The 18,605-nt window shown below is 42.5% G+C and overlaps 1 protein-coding gene across 3 annotated transcripts in view; it reads right to left on the bottom strand.

The window, feature by feature from the left end:
- LOC122559128 (E3 ubiquitin-protein ligase RNF123) overlaps positions 1–18,605 on the bottom strand; it is a 389,631-nt gene that overhangs the window by 278,384 nt on the left and 92,642 nt on the right. The gene's annotated exons all lie outside the window — the stretch shown is intronic.

Here is an 18,605-nt window from a genome sequence, read left to right as displayed (position 1 = left end):
CAGATGTGAGACTTACTGGTCTGTAATTGCTGGGGATTTCCCTATTTCCTTTCTTGAAGAGAGGAATTACATTTGCCTCTCTCCAGTCCTCAGGTACGACTCCTGTGGAGAGCGAGGATGCAAAGATCTTCGCAAGTGGCGAAGCAATTGCATTTCTCATTTCCCAAAGCAGCCGAGGACAAATCTGGTCCGGGCCTGGCGACTTGTCAATCTTAATGTTTGACAAAATTTTCAGTTTCTCATTTCCCAAAGCAGCCGAGGACAAATCTGGTCCGGGCCTGGCGACTTGTCAATCTTAATGTTTGACAAAATTTTCAGCACATCAGCTTCCTCTATCTCTATCCATTCCAGCATGCACACCTGCTCTTCAAAGGTTTCATTCACTACAAAGTTCATTTCTTTCGTAAGGACAGAAGCAAAAACCTCATTTAGGGCTTCCCTTACCTCCTCAGACTCCACACACAAATTCCCTATGCTATCCCAGATCGGCCCTACTCTTTCTTTGACCATTCTCTTATTCCTCACGTAAGTGTAAAATGCCTTTGTGTTCTCCCTAATCCGTTCTGCCAAGCCTTTCTCGTGCCCCCTCCTGGCTCTCCTCAGACCATTTTTGAGCTCCTTCCTTGCTTGCCTGTAATCCCCTAGAGCTGAGCTTGATCCTAGCTTCCTCCACCTTACGTAAGCTACCTTTTTCCTTTTGACAAGAAGCTCCACCGCTCTCGTCTTCCAAGGTTCCTTTATCTTACCACTTCTTGCCTGTCTCAGAGGGACATATTTATTCATCACTTGCAACAACTGTTCCTTAAACAATCTCCACATGTCTACAGTGCCTTTACTATGGAACAATTACTCCCAATCCATGCTTCCTAACTCATGTCTAATCGCATCATAGTTTCCTCTTCCCCAATTAAATATCCTCCCATTTTGCCTAATCCTCTCCTTCTCCATAGCTATGTAGAATGTGAGACAGTTGTGGTCACTATCACCAAAATGCTCTCCCACCACAAGATCTGATACCTGCCCCGGCTCGTTTCCGAGCACCAAGTCTAGAATGGCCTCTCCCCTCGTTGGCCTATCAACGTACTGAGTTAGGAAACCTCCTGAACACACCTTACAAAAACAGCTCCATTCAAATTTTCTGCTCGAAGGAGGTTCCAATCAATACTGGGAAAGTTAAAGTCACCCATTACAACAACCCTACCACGTCCAAACTTTTCCAAAATCTGCCGACCTATGCTTTCTTCCATCTCCCTGCTGCTACTGAGGCAGCATGTTGGATGTATAGTTGGATGATGGTTGTCACAGAGCAGTTGCCGGCATTATAATGGATATTTAAGGATGGTGCAAGGGAGACAAATTCAGCTTACCATCACAGTAGATCACCTGGCAGGGGTAGCTACCAAAGCACAATTTCAAACTTGCCAATACTAAGCTTTAAACAATTCCAGTTGAAACACAATTTTTGTCAGCACAACTATAGTCATTGGAATCAATGTATTGACAAAGAAACGGAATTTGACTTTCTACTTATTGACAATATCATTAAGAATTAAATACAGGTGAGCAATAGGAGCAGACCAAGAACAATTTGGAAGATACTTCAGTTAATTGTGATCATATGGGAAGAGAGGTAACTGCACAGGATTTGTGATTAGTCAGAATGGAAAATCCCACCAATTGCTCCTGCATCTCTTGTTCCTGCTCTTTCAATCAATGAATCAATAAAATAAGTAAAACTCTTTCTGTATGTTACTGGTAGTCTCAGTCCAGGGAAAGTCAAACTGGAAATCCATAAACAAAAGGATGCTGAAATAATCAGATTATCTCCATCCGTCACAACTTCAATATAAAATACAACATTACATTAAGCTACTTGCCACTTTTATAAATCATTTTTTTGCTGCCTGTTTGCTCAATGCCTCTTTATTACAGCATTCGCCCCTCAAGATAAGTCATTGCTGCCTTGTGTTGCATTGCTGTAAGTAAGGTGATAATGAGATGACACTGCAGCACCAAATTAAATGCTCACAATGTTTCCAGCTTTTAGTCCCAAATCTACACAACAAACATCAAAGCCATCAACAGCATTAAACACTGCAAGGGCATAAACTGTTTTTACCCTATGACTGGAAACACATTTGCTGAGATAATGTTCAAAGAGGATCTGCTCAGAAAAAAAAAGGGACTGGGCGACTGGGAAGAACAATAATTTCAGTAAAGGTGGTAATTTTCTCCGTTTATGACCTGTGTGGCTGAAGAGTCAACCAGCAGTTATCTGATCTAATCCTAATTCCCATCTGTTGGTAGATGCTGTTGAATAGCCATTTCACATTCTGATAACTGTGTGATTAGCACTTTATGTAACTGCTCCTCCTAGTGATGATTCTCAATACATATCCACTCCATATCAATTCACAAGTAAGTGTGAATTGCCTACTGTTCACTATCTACAATCTCATTCAACAATAACCTGCGAATATGTGCTCATGAAAGACTGAATAATTATGACGAAGTAACAGTTAGGTCTGATTAATAAGGTAGCTCTTTTTAAAAAAAAAGAGCATTCCAGGGCTGGAAAGGCCTCATGCATATATATCATTTCATAAAATATAAAATTCTCTATTAACCATATTTAAAGTTCCTTTGTTGCAATTACAAAACCTTTCCTCATTACCACAATTACATACATTCCAATAAATGTAGCGAACTTTGACTGCACCTTTCCGGTGGCTATATTACCTTTAAAATATTTAACAGATCATTCCTTCTCTCAAGCAGTACCTTTTTAAAAATCAATAGCAGCACTGGATTACAGGAGCGAACAGGAGGAGGCAGAAACAGCAGGCATGCTGAAGTCTTGGAACCAAAATGCCCCAGATAATTCAGCAGGTAAATAAAAATACCAGAGTATCCCAGATCTTGGTTTTTGCTCAGTTCATGCAGCTGTAATATCACTATACAGGTAATTCTCCTATAACGCCGTAGTTAAATCTTAGCAAAGCCATGCTTAATAGAAATAATGGAGCCTCGGGGAAAAATGGTGTTAGGGGCAGACAGCAAAAAGAAATCACTCACGATCGCTCAAAAATCACCCAAAAGTCTAACACAAAGTTTAGCACAGCTTGAATCCAGGTATAAATCATACTTATCAAAGAAACAAAAGTAAATTGAACACAGTACATTTAAAAATATTATTAACGCAGGGATAGAGGATCATCATGATGTGTAAGATAGACTCCCTCATTCCTGTAGCGAGCTATATCACACATTCTTGCCTTATGCCTTACGCTCAAAATGCTTCTCCTCCAGTGTTTTAACTTTCTTTTGCATTCACCATCCGCAATTTTATCACCAGAATGCTCCTTACTAACATTCTTGTCACTATGCCCCTCCATTTTTTCAAAAAGAGAGATAATCCAGGAGTAGTGCACCTTTCCCAGGAAGCTGCTCAATGTATCTCTCATAGAAAGCTGTTCTGTCGGCAGCTGACATCGCCGCATGAACAAAATGGCACAAAGACTGGCGTTGAAACTGGCGCATGCATGGAACAGCGCGGACACTTTGGTGCAGACACCAGCGCATGCACAGAACAAATTGTTGGAATTGCACAATTGCAAACAGAGGTGAGAGTTCTCAAAACTTCTGCTCCTTAACACCTCAGCGTCATTATAAGCAAAGTGCGCTGCCAGAACACGTGTTATCTGAGATTAACCTGTGTGGTTAAAAAGGAGGAAAAGTAATGAGACTTAGTTTGAAGTCCTGATATTGCCTCATGATCCTTGAGCAGGGCATATTTAAGGACACTGGGCAAGGACGTCAATGGGCGAAAGTGAGGACTGCACATGCTAGAGATCAGAGTCGAGATTAGAGTGATGCTGGAAAAGTACAGCAGATCAGGCAGCATTCGAGAAGCAGGAAAATCAACGTTTCGGGCAGGAGCCCTTCATCAGGAACGTGGCTGGGAGCCTCTGGGGTGGAGAGATAAATCAGCACCACTCCCCACCTCTTCCTCTGCTACATTGATGACTGCATCAGCGCCACCTCGTGCTCCCACGAGGAGGTTGAGCAATTCATCAACTTCAACACATTCCACCCTGACCTTCAATTCACCTGGACCATCTCTGACACCTCCCTCCCCTTCCTGGATCTCCACATCGCCATCAACGATGACCAACTCAACCTTGTTTTTTTTTTTTTACACGAACCCACCAACTCCCACAGCTACCTGGATTACACCTCTTCCCACCCTACCCTACTGCAAAAATGCCATCCCGTATTCCCAACTCCTCCACCTCTACTGTATCTGCTCCCAGGAGGAGCAGTTCCACCAGAGAAAACACAAGATGCCCTCCAACGCAGCTCATCCCCGTTCTGCACCTTCGCCCTCAAACCCCCACCCCTTCAACTGCAACAAGGACAGAACCCCCCTGGTGCTCACCTTCCATCCTACCAACCTTCGCATAAACTGCATCATCCACCGACATTTCTGCCACCTCCAAACAGACCCCACCACCAGGGATATGTTTCCCTCCCCACACCTTTCCGCTTTCCACGAAGAACATTCCCTCTGTGAATACCTGGCCAGATCCATGCCCCCTCCCCCCAACAACCCACCTTCCCCTGCCAGTGCAGGAATTAAAAAACCTGCGCCCATACCTCCCCCCTCACCTCCATCCAAGGACCCAAAGGAGCCTTCCACATCCATCACAGTTTCACCTGCACATCCACCAATATCATTTATTGCACCCGTTGTTCCCAATGCTGTCTCCTCTACATTGGAGAGACTGGATGTCTTCGTGCAGAGTGTATTCGGGAAATCTCCGGATACCCGCACCAATCAACCCCACCATCCCGTGGCCCAACATTTCAACTCCCCCTCCCACTCTGCCGAGGATATGCAGGTCCTGGGCCTCCTCCATCGCCACTTCCTCACCACCCGATGTCTGGAGGAAGAACGTCACATCTTCCCCTCGGAACACTTCAATCCCAAGGCATCAATGTGGACTTCACCAGTTTCCTCATTTCCCCTCCCCCCCACCTTACCCCACTTCCAACCTGCCAGCTCAGCACCATCCTCATGGCCTGTCCTACCTGCCAACCCTTCCCACCAATCCGCTCCACCCTCCTCTCCGACCTATCACCTTCATCCCCACCTCCATCCACCTATTGCACTCTTAGCCACCTTTTCCTCAGCCCCCCCCCCCTCACATTTATCTCTCCACCCCCGAGGCTCCCTGCCTCCTTCCTGATTAAGGACATCAATGGGCCAAACCCTGAGGCACCCGAACAGTCTGCTGACACTAATTTTTGTTTACTTTAAAGGGCAAAGTGTATGAGGGCATCCAGTGGTGACAGAAATCCAATTCAAACAGAAATCAATGTTTCAGTAGATGGGAAAGAGTATAAATGCCTATAAACCAAACCAAGACTGGTGCTTCCAATACCTTAGTATAGGGCAATTAAAATAGAATAATGAATGAGTGGCTCGTAAAAAATGCAGGATGAAAAGTCAAAGTGAATTAACTGATCTGACTTAAAAATATCTGACCTTACTTCAGCGATGTACTTTGGAAACAAATACTGAGATTCCAATGCATAATTAATAATTAAAGGAGCTAGAAATGTGATGGTCAGTCAGTGACTGCTACTTTCAGAGATGCAACCCATGGAAGCCCTGACTCAGCTTATTCCGCACTTTGGCACAACTTTACAAATCTATCAAGTATTTATTGCTACTCAATTATATGAGCAAACACACATTATCAAAACAAAGAATGCTGGAGAAACTCAGCAGGTCAGGAAGCATGTGTGGAGAAAAACAGAGTTAATATTTCAGATCAAGGACACGTTTGGCTACCCCTATAAACCATGATCAACATAATCAATGAAACATCAAGCCGTTGTTTCCAGGACTGTCATTGGCCTCATCTCCTCTGGACATCTTCCCTCCATTGTCTCCCACCTTACAGCCTCCAACTCTGAATAGCCCAATTCCATCTCCTTTCCAAATTCCATAAATCAGAATGCCCAGTAGACCTACAGTTTCAAGCTGAATCAATTTCTCCCTAGTTCATCTGACATTTTACCCCTTGTGCAGTCTGTTTCATAACAGAAGAACAAGAAACAGGAGCAACAGAATTTTTTTTTAAGAATTAGAATCCCTAGTGTGGTAACAGGCCCTTCAGCTCAACAAGTCCACACTGACCCTCCGAAGAGTAATTCACCCAGACCTATTCCCCTACCCTATTTGGTGACTAATGCACCAAACCTACACATCCCTGAACACGATGGGCAATTGAGCATGGCCAATTCACCTAACCTGCACATCTTTGGATTGTGGGAGGAAACTGGAGCACCCGGAGGAAACCCACATAGAATGTCCAAACTCCACACAGACAGTCGCCAGAGGCTGGAATCGAACCTGGGTCCCTGGTGCTGTGAGGCAACAGTGCTAACCACTGAGCCACCATGCCGCCCCACATGCTATTCAGCCCTTCTAGCCCGCTCCACTCAGTTATCTCATAACTCAACACCATTTCCCTGCACCATTTCCATATCCTGCAACACCTTTAATATCTCGAAATCCATCGAGTATATTCAAGACTGAGATCAATGAATGAACCTCCACCACTCTCTGGGCTAGAAAATCCAAAGATTCATCACCATCTGAGTGAGGCAATTCCTCTTTATTTCAGTTCTAAACTGGCTACTTATCTGAGATTGCATCACCTGGTTCTAGACACCACAGCCCGGGGAAACATCTTTCCTCTCTCTATCCTGTCAATTTCATATGTTTAAATGAAGGTCACCTTTCTTTTGACTAAACTCAAAAGAATCCCATATATTCCTGCCTCCTATGACAAAAGCCCACCATCCCAGGAAATAACTTTTGAACATTTGTGGTAATCCCTCTTCAGCCAGCACATCTTTCCTTAAGCAAGGGAACAAAACTGCACATAATATTCCAAGTGTATTTTCACAAGGCTGTCTTGTAATAAAGTTGAATATACCATTCATCATCTTAATTATTTGTTTTCAACTCACATCTGCTTATTTTCCAATATCATCCATCAAACCTTTCAGTTTGCTAGCCCTAGACCAATTGGACATCCAATCTGTTTTCACCTCTACCGATCTAAAAGGATGATCGGAGGACTCTCCACCTCTTCCCTGAACAGAGGTCCAGAAGTCCACATTCACGACCACTTTCATCCACCCACGTATTCTCACTCTGAACAACTTCTTCAACTCCATTTATACTTCTACTTCCTTCAAATAAAAGATGTTGATATTGGTATCCACACAGTCCCAGTTATACCTGCTATTTAATGGATGTGTGTGGAACATGTCTTCTAGTCTTACTCAGGCTCCACTCTCATCTCTTTTTCAGGTACAGTGATGACTATACCCAGACCCTTTGGTCTTGCACAGAACTGGAAAATGGCACTAACTTTGTTTCCAATTTCCAAACTTCCCTCACCTTCACCTGGTTGGTCTCTGACTCTTCCTATCCTTAACTTCTCTGGCTCTATTAGGAACAGGTTATAAAAACGATACTTATTACAAACCACAGGCAAAAGAAAAACCGAAGATATGTTGACTGTTTGTCTCTCCACAGAGGCAGACTGACCTACTGAATTTCTCCAGCATTTAATGCGTTATTTCAGATTTACAGCAACTGCAGTACGACTGCTTTTTATGCGTTATCAGGTTTAATTCAGATTGTGAAAAAGTGAACTATATTTATTGCTACACTAAAGACCTGTGAGTTGGGATTGATCCATCATTATTGTTATACAAGTATAACTTCTTTAAACTTACGTTTTATACAGTTCAGAAATGTAATGAATATTACAGACTTATGATGCACTAACAACTCCCTCTGTTGGTAACGAAGCTATACCCAGGGAGCTGCTCTGCAAATAAGCTCAGTTAACTTGCTCAGAATTACATAAACTGTATAACAGACCATTCAGCCCAAATGACCTACATCTGCTATTACCGTTCCAGACAAGCTTCCACACACCCCCTTCATTCAAACCTATGAAAATCGATCAAGTCCCCATTCAAAATCCCCTAACTGCATCTGTTCTGTTAGGGTCAGCTGTTCTTGTGTGTGTACGTTTTAAGTGCTCTATGGGTAAGGACCTTACTTCTGAATTCCCTATGGAATTCACAGAATCATAGATTGCACTAAGATACAGAAAGAGGCCATGCGGTCTCTCACGTCCTTGCCAGAGTTCTGCAACAGTGATTCAGCCAGTCCTACCTTTCCTCTTTCCAGAGCCAGCAAATTTTCCCTCTTCGGATAATTATTCAATTCCCTTTTGAAATCACTGCTGAACTTGCAAGTATTACACAATCAGGAATTGCATTTCCAAACGCTCTTTGTTCATCCTATTCCACATCTCACTTTTGGTCTTTGACATTTACCTTAAATCTGTCTCTTCTGGCTCTCAACCCTTCTGCCAATGACAGCGTTTTTTTACTAACAGGACAGAAATGTCAATACAGAGCACCTCTCTTCTCTAAGGCCTAGCTGTTCCAGCCTATCTGTATAACTGAAGTCTCTCAACTCTAAAATCATAAATCCCTTCTGCAACTTCCCTGAACCCTTTGCATCCTTCCCAAAGAATGATGCCCAAGTTTCAATACTAAAAGAAACTTTAGGGATGATGATCATAGTCTGACAGAATTTTCCATTAGGTTTGACAAAGATATAGTTCAATCTAAAACTAGGGTCTTAAAATTTAAAGAAGGGTAGTCATGAAGACATAAGGAGGTTTGCTGTGGTGGATTGGATAATACATTAAAAGTTTTGATAGTAGAAAGGTAAAAGTGGCATATAAATAATGAACGCTTACTTGTCACAAAACATACATCCTTTAATGGAAAAAAACCCAACAGTATAAATAAATGAACCACAGCTAAAAAGAGACGTTAAACATAGTATTAAATCAAAGGCAGAGGCTTATAAAACTGCAAAAAGTAAGTTGGAAGAGTGAGGACTAGGGAAGTTTAGAATTCAGCAAAGGAGGACCAATAAATCAACAAAAAGGGAATAGATTATCAATGTAAAGCAGCAATAAACATTAAAATGGATTGTAAAAGCTTCTATAGATATGTAAAAATGAAGAGAATAGCTTACAGAAATGTGAGTCCATTACAGGCAGAGATACGATAGTTTGTAATAGGGAACTGAGAAATGGCAGAGCAGATAAATAAATGCTTTACGTCTATTTCCATAGAGACAGTTATAAAAGGTCTCCCAAGGATCTAGTGAGAGTGTGGGACTGAAATAAATTACTATTAATAAAAAAAAGGATTGGGGAACCTTCACCTTAAAACAAGATGTTAAAATGAGATGTGTGCGCGTGCGTGTACAACAAATAATGCTCAAAGACTTTACAAAGGAAAACTGCTAAATCAAGCAATACACTGAGTTCCAAGTGACTATTGATCAAGGATCACTGCAGTCAACACAAACATGATAATATCGCCAAAACCCCCAAAAGAAACTGAGAAAAGTTACTTCATTTCCCCTTTTTGGTTGGACCATGATCCAGTCTTTGTGCTTTTTTTTTTTACAAGTATATTCCTTAACCAAAACTGGTTTGTCTTTTCTGTCTGTCCACCTCCTGTGTCCAAATGAATATGCACATGCTTGGATTTAAAGTGGGACAGGGGGTGGGGGGCCGGGGGAGGGGGGGGGGGGGGAGGGTGTTCAGTTCAAATATCAGAGAGTATTTAATAATCTGCTGTTACCACATGTTACAGGCTGTGTTTGTTAAAATAAATAAGTTTTTGATTCTTGTCCATTGATGGAATCCGGTGAGAGTTTATTTTATGATTTTAGATTTAGATTACTTGCAGTGTGGAAACAGGCCCTTCAGCCCAACAAGTCCACACCGACCTGCTGAAGCGCAACCCACCCATACCCCTACATTTACCCCTTCACCTAACGCTACAGGCAATTTAGCATGGCCAATTCACCTGACCTGCACATCTTTGGACTGAGGGAGGAAACCGTGGCACCCGGAGGAAACCCATGCAGACACGGCGAGAACGTGCAAACTCCACACAATCAGTCGCCTGAGGCAGGAAATGAACCCGGGTCTCTGGCGCTTATCTTAGGCAATGGTCACAATCAGATGTTAACAATCATAAAAGATTAAATTGGTCATACTTCACATTCATGGATGAGGGGGGCATGATTTCCAGCACAGTATTCCCACCAGAGGGAGTGCAGCATAGGTTCACCAGATTAATTACTGGAATGGTGGGTCTGTCCTTCAAGGTGAGATTGAGGAATCTGGGCCTATATTCTCTCATATTTAGAGATGATCTCACAGAAAATTACAAATTTTGTGAAGTGATAGACTAGATACAGAAGGGATGGTTCCCCATTTGTGGGGTGTATGTTGAACCAGGGGCACTGTCACAGAAGAAGAGCCATTTTAGGACCGAGATGAGGAGGGACCTCTTCACTTGGAGGGTGGTGAATTGGAATTCTTTACCTTAGAGGGCTGAGGAAGTTCAGTCAGTCTTACAGTAAGGCTGATGAACTCAGGGCATGTTTAAGAACATGGGATTGGGACCTCTTAGCTATTACAGAAATTTGGCTGAGAGATGGACAAGACTGGCAGCTCAATGTTCCATGTTTTAGACGCTATAAGGATAGGAAAGGAGGCAAGAAAGCTGGGGTGTGGTGTTTTTGATTAAGAAATACATTACTGCTGTAACTAGAAAAAATATTTCTGAAAAATCGTCCAGTACAAATATATGGATAGAAATTAGAAATAAGAAAGGAAAGATCACCTTTATGGGATGAACTATAGGCCCCCCCCCCAATAGTAAGAGGGAAACAAGTATGAAGGGGGATCTCAGATAAGCATAATAAAAGTTGTAATAATGAGGGATTTTACTTTTCCAAACATTAACAGGGGCTACCATTGTATTAAAGGTTTGGATGGTGAAGAATTTGTCACGTGTGTTCAAGAAAATTTTCTTTCTCAATATGTGAATGCTCCTCCTTGAGAAGGTGAGAAACTAGACCTTCTTTTAGGCAATAAGGCAGGGCAGGTGACTGAAGTAAAAGTGGGGGAACACTTTGGGTCGAGCGATCATAACTCTATGAGTTTCAAAATGGTTATGGAAAAGGATAAGCCTTCCATTACAGTTAAAGCTTTTAATTGCAGTGAAGAACATTTTAATGGTATGACACAAGAACTTTCAAAAGTTGACTGAGTAGACTGTTCTGAGGTAAAAGGATGTCGGGCAAGTGGGAAGCAGTCAAGAGTGTGATGACGAGAGTTCAGAGGCATTATGTTCCTGTTAGAGTAAAGGGTAAGGCTGGTAAGATTACGGAACAATGGTTGAATAAAGACATTGAAGTTATAGTCAAGAATAAAAGAGTATCTTAGTTTAGATATAGATAACTTGGTTCAATTGAATCCCTTAATCAATATAAAGAGTGTAGGGGCATTCTTAAGAAACAAAACAGGAAGGCAAAGAGGAGATATGAAATAGCACTGACAGATAAGGTTAAAGATAATCCAAACAGATTCTATAAACATATTAAGAGCAAGACAGTAACTAGATAGAGGGTAGGGCCTCTTAAAGAACAAAGTGATCATATTTGTGTTGAACCTCAGGAGATGGGAGAGATACTAAATGAATATTTTGCATCAGTTTTTCCTGTAGAGAAAAAAATGAAGTCTAGAGAAGGCAAAAAAATAAATTTTGATGTTTTAAGAACAGTTCACGTTACAGAAAAGGAGGTTTGATAGGTCTTAGAGAATATAAAAGTGGATAAATTTCCAGGACCTAAATTAATGTATCCCAGAACATTATGGGAAGGAAGGAAGGAAATTGCGAGAACCTTTGCAGAAATATTTGCATCATCTAGAATTACGGGTGGTGGGCCTGATGACAGGAGTGGCTAATTTTGTACATCTGTGAAGTTATACACTTTGACTTCTACACTAAACTGCTCAACAGATGATGCCATTTTCACCACCCTCCATCTGGCCCTCACCCAGCTGGAGGAGGAGGACACCTACGTCAGATTACTATTCATAGACTTCAGTTCTACATTTAAAACTATCATTCCTCAGCACCAGATTGGAAAGTTGATTCTGTTGGGCCTAAATACCTCCCTTTGTAATTGGATCCTGAACATCCTGACAGGGAAACCTCAGTCAGTCTGGATTGGGAACAGCATCTCCAACACCATCATCCTGAGCATGGGGACCTCCCAGAACTCTATGCTCAGTCCACTGCTGTTCACCCTGCTGACACGCGACTGTGCAGCGATGCACAGGTCAAATCACATCAAGTTCACTGTTGATCTCATCAGTACAAGTGACAAGTCAGCATACAGAGAGGAGATGCAGCAGCTAATGGACTGCTGCAGAGCCAACAATCCATCTCTAAACGTGGACAAGAAGAAAGAGATGGTTGTTGACTTCAGGAGGGCACAGAGTGACCCCAAATTCATTGGCATACACCTGGTGGACAATCTCACCGAGACACTCAACACCAGCTCCATAGCCAAGAAAGCCCAGCAGCATCTCTACTTTCTGCACAGGCTGAGGAATGCCCTCTTCCCATCCCTACCCTTACCACATTCTAGAGAGTTCATTAAGAGTACCCTGAGCTGCTGCATCACTGCTTGGTTTGGGAATTGCAGAGTCTTGGATCGGAAAACCCTACAATGGATAGTGAGGACAGCTGAGAAGATCATCAGGGTCTCTCTTCCTTCCATTACAGACATTTACATCACATGCTGCATCCAAAAGGCTAAGAGCTTTGTGGAAGACCCCACACACCCCTCACTCAAACTCTCTCTCTTCTGCCATCTAGCAGAAGATACTGGAGCATTCAGTCTCTCATGGCCAGACTGTGCACCAGTTTCTTCCCCCAAGCCATTAGGCTCCTTAACACAGTTTGAAGGGATTCTTTCCCATCAGAAATTCTTTGCACAGCCTCGAATTGCTGCTCGAAAAATGCCTATTATGTATCATCTTTCTATTACACTGTAACTTACGTGTTTTGCACTTCTTATGCGCTTTATGCAGTGTATGATTGTGTAGTTAGTGCTGTCTATGTAGCACCCCCGGTCCTGAAGGAACGCTGTCTTGTTTTTGTTTTACTGTATCAGTTGTATATGGTAGAAATGGCAAATAAAAAGCTGCTACTACTTGGTTCTGCGACGTTGGATGCTCCTTCAATGTGAATTGGCTTTAACGCTGTTGATGAATTTAGACCCTTATTAGTAGAACGCGAACTTTGTTTACCTGTACTGGCTTTAACGCAATTCCAGTCCCAATAGTTTAAATAGCGTGGCTACTGCGTGATTTTCTTAACGCAAGATCGCACGAGAACTGAACAATCACATTAGATCAGAAGCGACTGTACTATTTAAATGGTGATATAATGGGAAATGTGGATAAACAAGGGAACTGGAATTCCTATAAACCAATGAATAAACTTAGACAGGTAGATGCAGCAAGCAATTAGAAGGCAAACGTATGTTGGTTCATTGCAAGAGGATTTGAGTTCAGAAATAGGAACGTCTTACTGCATTGATACAGGGCCTTGATGAGACGACACCTGGAGTATTGTGTGCAGTTTAGGTCTCCTTACCTAAGGATATAGTTGCCATGGAGGGACTGCACCAGAGGTTTGCTAGGCTGATACTGGGGTTGGCGTAACTATCCTACGAGGAGAAATTGTTTTAAATGTGCTTGTTTAGAGTTTAGAAGAATGATAGGGCAACTGATTGAAACATATAAAGTTCCAGCACAGCTGGGCAAGATGTTTCCCCTAGTTAAGAAGTCTAGAACCTGGGGCCACAGGTCTTCACTCAGAAGGTGGTCAACATGGAGCTTTCTACCACAGAAGGCTGCAGAGGCCAAGTCAAACTCAAGCATACACTAGAAAAATATTAATAACTTTTTTTCGATATTAAAGACATCAAGGAGGTTGGAGAGCAAGTGGGAATATGGCTTTGAGATAGAGGATCAGCCATGATCATAGAATAGCGGAGCAGTCTCAAAAGGCTGAATTGTCTATTCATGGTCCTAGCTTCTGTGTTAACAGTGGGTGGTCACACCACAAGGCTTGTATGACAGAAGGTCTGAATTTAGCTATTTTTGGCAAGTGGCTCACAACTCAGACTGCTCCATTGCACCATGCACTATCCACAAGGCACAAGTCAGAATTGTGATGGAACATTCTTCACTCCACACCATGCAGGACAAAGCAGCTTGCTGGATTAGCATTCCATCCATAACATTAACCAGTCACTCCTGCCACAAGACAGGACATTGAGCAGCAACTAGCCAGAGCTCATCTGACAGCACCTTCTAAACCCACAACTGGTACCATCAAAATGACCAAGAGCAGCAGTACACCACGTACAAGTTCCTTTCCAACCACAGACCATCCTGGAAATAGCTAAGGAACACTCCTAGTGCCAACACAACATTGGATCATGCACAACAAAACATGAATGCTGTTAGTTGATTTTTCTCACAAAATGTGTACATATCAGCCTCCCACTACCCCCATCCCATCAATTTTTTTTAAAATAGTGCAGGTAAGGAATTCTACGACCAAAAGAGAAAATGCTGGAAAATCTCAGCAGGTCTGGCAGCATCTGTAAGGAGAGAAAAGAGCTTACGTTTCGAATCTAACTGACCCTTTGATTTTATATTTTATTAAGGAATTCTATGAGCCTATTAAACTACTCATTACAGCCAACTTTAGATTGGGGTGACAAATGGAACATGAAAATTGAAGACTTGGCCAATTAAATGACTTCTTTAACAATATTTTGCTGCATTTTACTCAGAAGGGGATCTCACAGGCCTCTACCACAAATGCTCCTGTAATTAATCACACATCTCATAATTAGCACACTGTAAATGGGTCTATCATGAATCTCTCAATCCACAGCTGCTGCTGCTCCTCTCCAGGGACTGACTGCCTCAGCTTGGCTATGCTTCACTCTGCAGTCTGACCAAGTTATACTAGGCAAGAGAAACGTGGTGTTCTGGTTCAGCCTCTGCACAAGTTACTATGGTCATTCTCCCTGCCTCCTCCCCAACCCTCAGCTCCATTTTATTTCTCAGTCCCATGACAATCTTACAGTCAACTGCCTGAGATTTTAACATTAAAAATAGCCTTATAATAGAGCAGTGACAATTGGTTCCACAGGATTTCCTGGTCATGACCTTAATGCTGACCTGGCAAATCAACAACTTGGTCAGTACTTTCAGAACAAATCAATCTTCTGAGGGCAGCGGTCAGGTCTGTTCACCCACTCCAATTTATCACATTGAATTCTGAAGCACTCTGGTGGATGCATGCCCGCGCCTTTGTGCTACTCAACCTGCAAGACCCTGTACATGGACAATCAGCCCACAGAACATTTGTGTGGGGCCAGGAAGCTCCAACTTCAGAATCCAGGAATCCTGACCCCGGCTGTTTCTAGAGAAGTTGCTTTGGGATGCTACCCAATGGCGGATCGTGAATCAAGTCAGCAGAGTGAATTAGTCCCCATCCTGGTCCGGTGTGTCTGCCCACATTGTGAAAGACCTTCCAATCCAGTTTCCCCATAATCTAGTGTGTTTCAGCGGTCCAACTGAGGGAGAAAGCCTTTGCACGGCTCTCTCCATTATCCCACAGCTCAGAAAACCAGATGTCACAATGATCTAGTGGCTCAGTTCTGACCAATTTTCACAGTGAACATCAAGGGAAGATCCCGGTCTCACTGACCTCCACTCCAATCAACACACAAGGTGCATGGACACTATAAAGACTTGCCAAAGAATCCTGTATGTCACCCAAAATCTGGAGTGTAATCTGGTTCAAGAGATATAAATAATATCCCACACTACAAGTACCTTTTTACTCAATAGACACAGAGACTGATGAGACTGCTGTAATATTTGCTCAAATGAAAAGTTTTAAACTCTGCTGTTTCAAATAGTGAGCAGTGAATGAATCCACATACTGTCTCCAGTATTGTCCCTTCATGCTGCACCGATTAATCCTCACACAGTCCACTGAACCCGAACTATTGTTTAGATCATTGCTGAAATACTTTAAGAGTGAGGATTAACTGGCAGACAAATGAAGACGGATGAAAGCACAGTGACAAAAATTAGGAAACAGCAATATTTCCAGGGACAGCATAAATGTGGAGAAACAGCCGTTAGTTTCCATCATTTACCCTCAAATTAAGTAACAAAATCGTTAGATGAGAAAAGATTATTATCCATCTAGATTGCCTTCTACCATTACATAACAAACAATAATTGTGCTGCTGACTCACCAATCTCTTATCATCTGTTTACCTTAGCATAGGATGGCCCTAGTGCTGCAGCACAACAAAACTTTTCCTAGGCGTGCTAAATTTACCACGTCATGAGTCAATTTACTCAAATACTTTGTTCCAAAATGAAACATCGATATTTGTTACTTTCAAATTCAAGTGGGTTAATAAAATTCTGTGACACAGTTGGGGGATAGCTGGTTTAGATATAGTCAGGCATTCACACACACTAGAAATCCATAGTTACTCAATCTTGTAAGAATTATTTGTATTCATTCATGGGATCTGGGCATCGCTGGTAGGGCACTACCCATCCCTAATTTCCTTTCAGAAAGTCTGCCTTCTTGAGCTGCGATAGTGCTCCGAGTGTAAATACATCTACAGAGCTGTTAGGAAGGAAGTTCCATGGTTTTGAGCCAACAATACTGAAGGAACTGCAATATATTTCTAGGTCAGGATGGTGCATGGCTTGGAGGGGAATTAGCAAGTAGTGATGTTTCCATATATTTGCTGTGCTTGAACGTTTATGTGAGAGTGGTGAGAGGTTTGGCAGATACTATCAAAGGAGCCTTGGAGAGTTGCTGCAGCACATCTTTGCTGCACTGGTGGGAGAGGGACTGAATGCTGAAGGTTGTGGATGTGGTACCAATGAAATGAGCTGCTTTGTCCTGAATGGTGTCAAGCTTCTTTTGTTGTTGTTGGAACTGCACTCAACCAGGCAAGAGGAGACGCTTCCATCACATTCCTGACTTGTAGGTTGTGGACAGGGGAGTCAGGAGGTGAACTACTCATTGCAGAACTCCCAGGTTCTGACCTGCTCTTGTAGCCATAGTACTATACAAGGCTAGTCTAGTTCAGTTTCGGGTCAATGATAACACCCCAGTATAGTGAGAGAGTTAAGCATTGGCTATGTCAATGACTATCAGGGAAAATGGTTGGATTCTCTCTTGCTGGAGTTGGCCATTGCCCAGCACTTAAATGTAACTTGTGACTTTTCAGCCCAAACCTGGTTATTGTCCAGATCTGTATTTGGATATCTTCAGTATCTAAGGAGTTGCAAATGATGCTGAACATTTGCGTAATCATCAGCAAACATCCCTACTTCTGACCTTATAATGGAGAAAAGGTCAAAGAACAAAGAACAATAATATAGCACAGGAGCAGCCCCTTCAGCCCTCCAAGCTTGCGCCAACACATTTTGCCCTTTCATACTAAAATGGTCTTCATTACAGGATCCATATTCCTCTATTCCCTTCAGGATCATGCATTAATGTAATCATCCTTTGTCACTGAAGAAGCAGCTGAAGATGTTTGAGCACAGGACACTACCTTGACAAATTCCTGCAGAGATGCCTTGCAGCCAAGATGGCCAGCCTCCAACAACCACAACCATCTTCCTTCGCACCAAGTATAACTCCAACCAGCAGAGAGTCTCCCCTTCCCCCCAGCCTCTATCAACCACCACCACCACCTCAGATTCCCATTGACTCACAGTTTGCTAAAGCTCGTTGATGCCACACATGGGAATAAAATGTTGCTGCTTCTTTAAGAGCTTAGGAGAATGCGTTCTGTGAACAGCCAAAATGGAACAATTGAGAATGCATCTTGGGGTGCACAATTGTACAACACTATACTTCTGCTCCAGAATAAAGTACGATTATAGAGCATTCAGTAGTCGACAATGCAGTAACTCATTGCAACATGATGGAATTCATTCAGCTCAATAACCAGACACTCCTAAAAGGGAGCAATCTGTTCATACCTAGCTGGGATTTAATGAACCCTTTCTAACAACCATGGCAGTGACTTTGCTAAAAGGCTATTTAACAGACACTTGAAGAGGTTTAATGGCACATCCATAGCTGAAGGTCACTGGCTGCAGATCCCAGGTTGCCTACTTTGATCACAGTGGCTTCTACAGTGTCAGCAAACTGCAAAGACAACTGGTAGACTAATGCAAGAGTTGTGGTCAAGTCTTCTAACTACAGAACTTTCTAAAGCTCTTGATAAACAAGCCAACAAGGATTTTTCCCACCTAAGTGTTTCAATATCAATTTGGTGACAATAAAAAAAATTAATGGATATTTCAAAGCTTCTGACAAAGAAGTTCAACTCAGTTTGACCTGTAAAACTGATGCACAAGAAACCATCTCCTCAGTTGCCATATTGCAGTAAAAATACAAACTCAGCTGAGATGAAACTTCAAGAGTGAGCTGCAGGGAGCCTAGCTCACCTTGCTGTCACCAACTGTTTTATTCCAGGA

The sequence above is a fragment of the Chiloscyllium plagiosum genome, chromosome 18 (genome assembly GCF_004010195.1).
Source record: "Chiloscyllium plagiosum isolate BGI_BamShark_2017 chromosome 18, ASM401019v2, whole genome shotgun sequence".
NCBI classification, from domain to species: Eukaryota; Metazoa; Chordata; class Chondrichthyes; order Orectolobiformes; family Hemiscylliidae; genus Chiloscyllium; species Chiloscyllium plagiosum.
The sequence above is the reverse complement of the archived record's forward strand: the minus strand, read 5'-3'. Positions and strand labels throughout refer to the sequence as shown.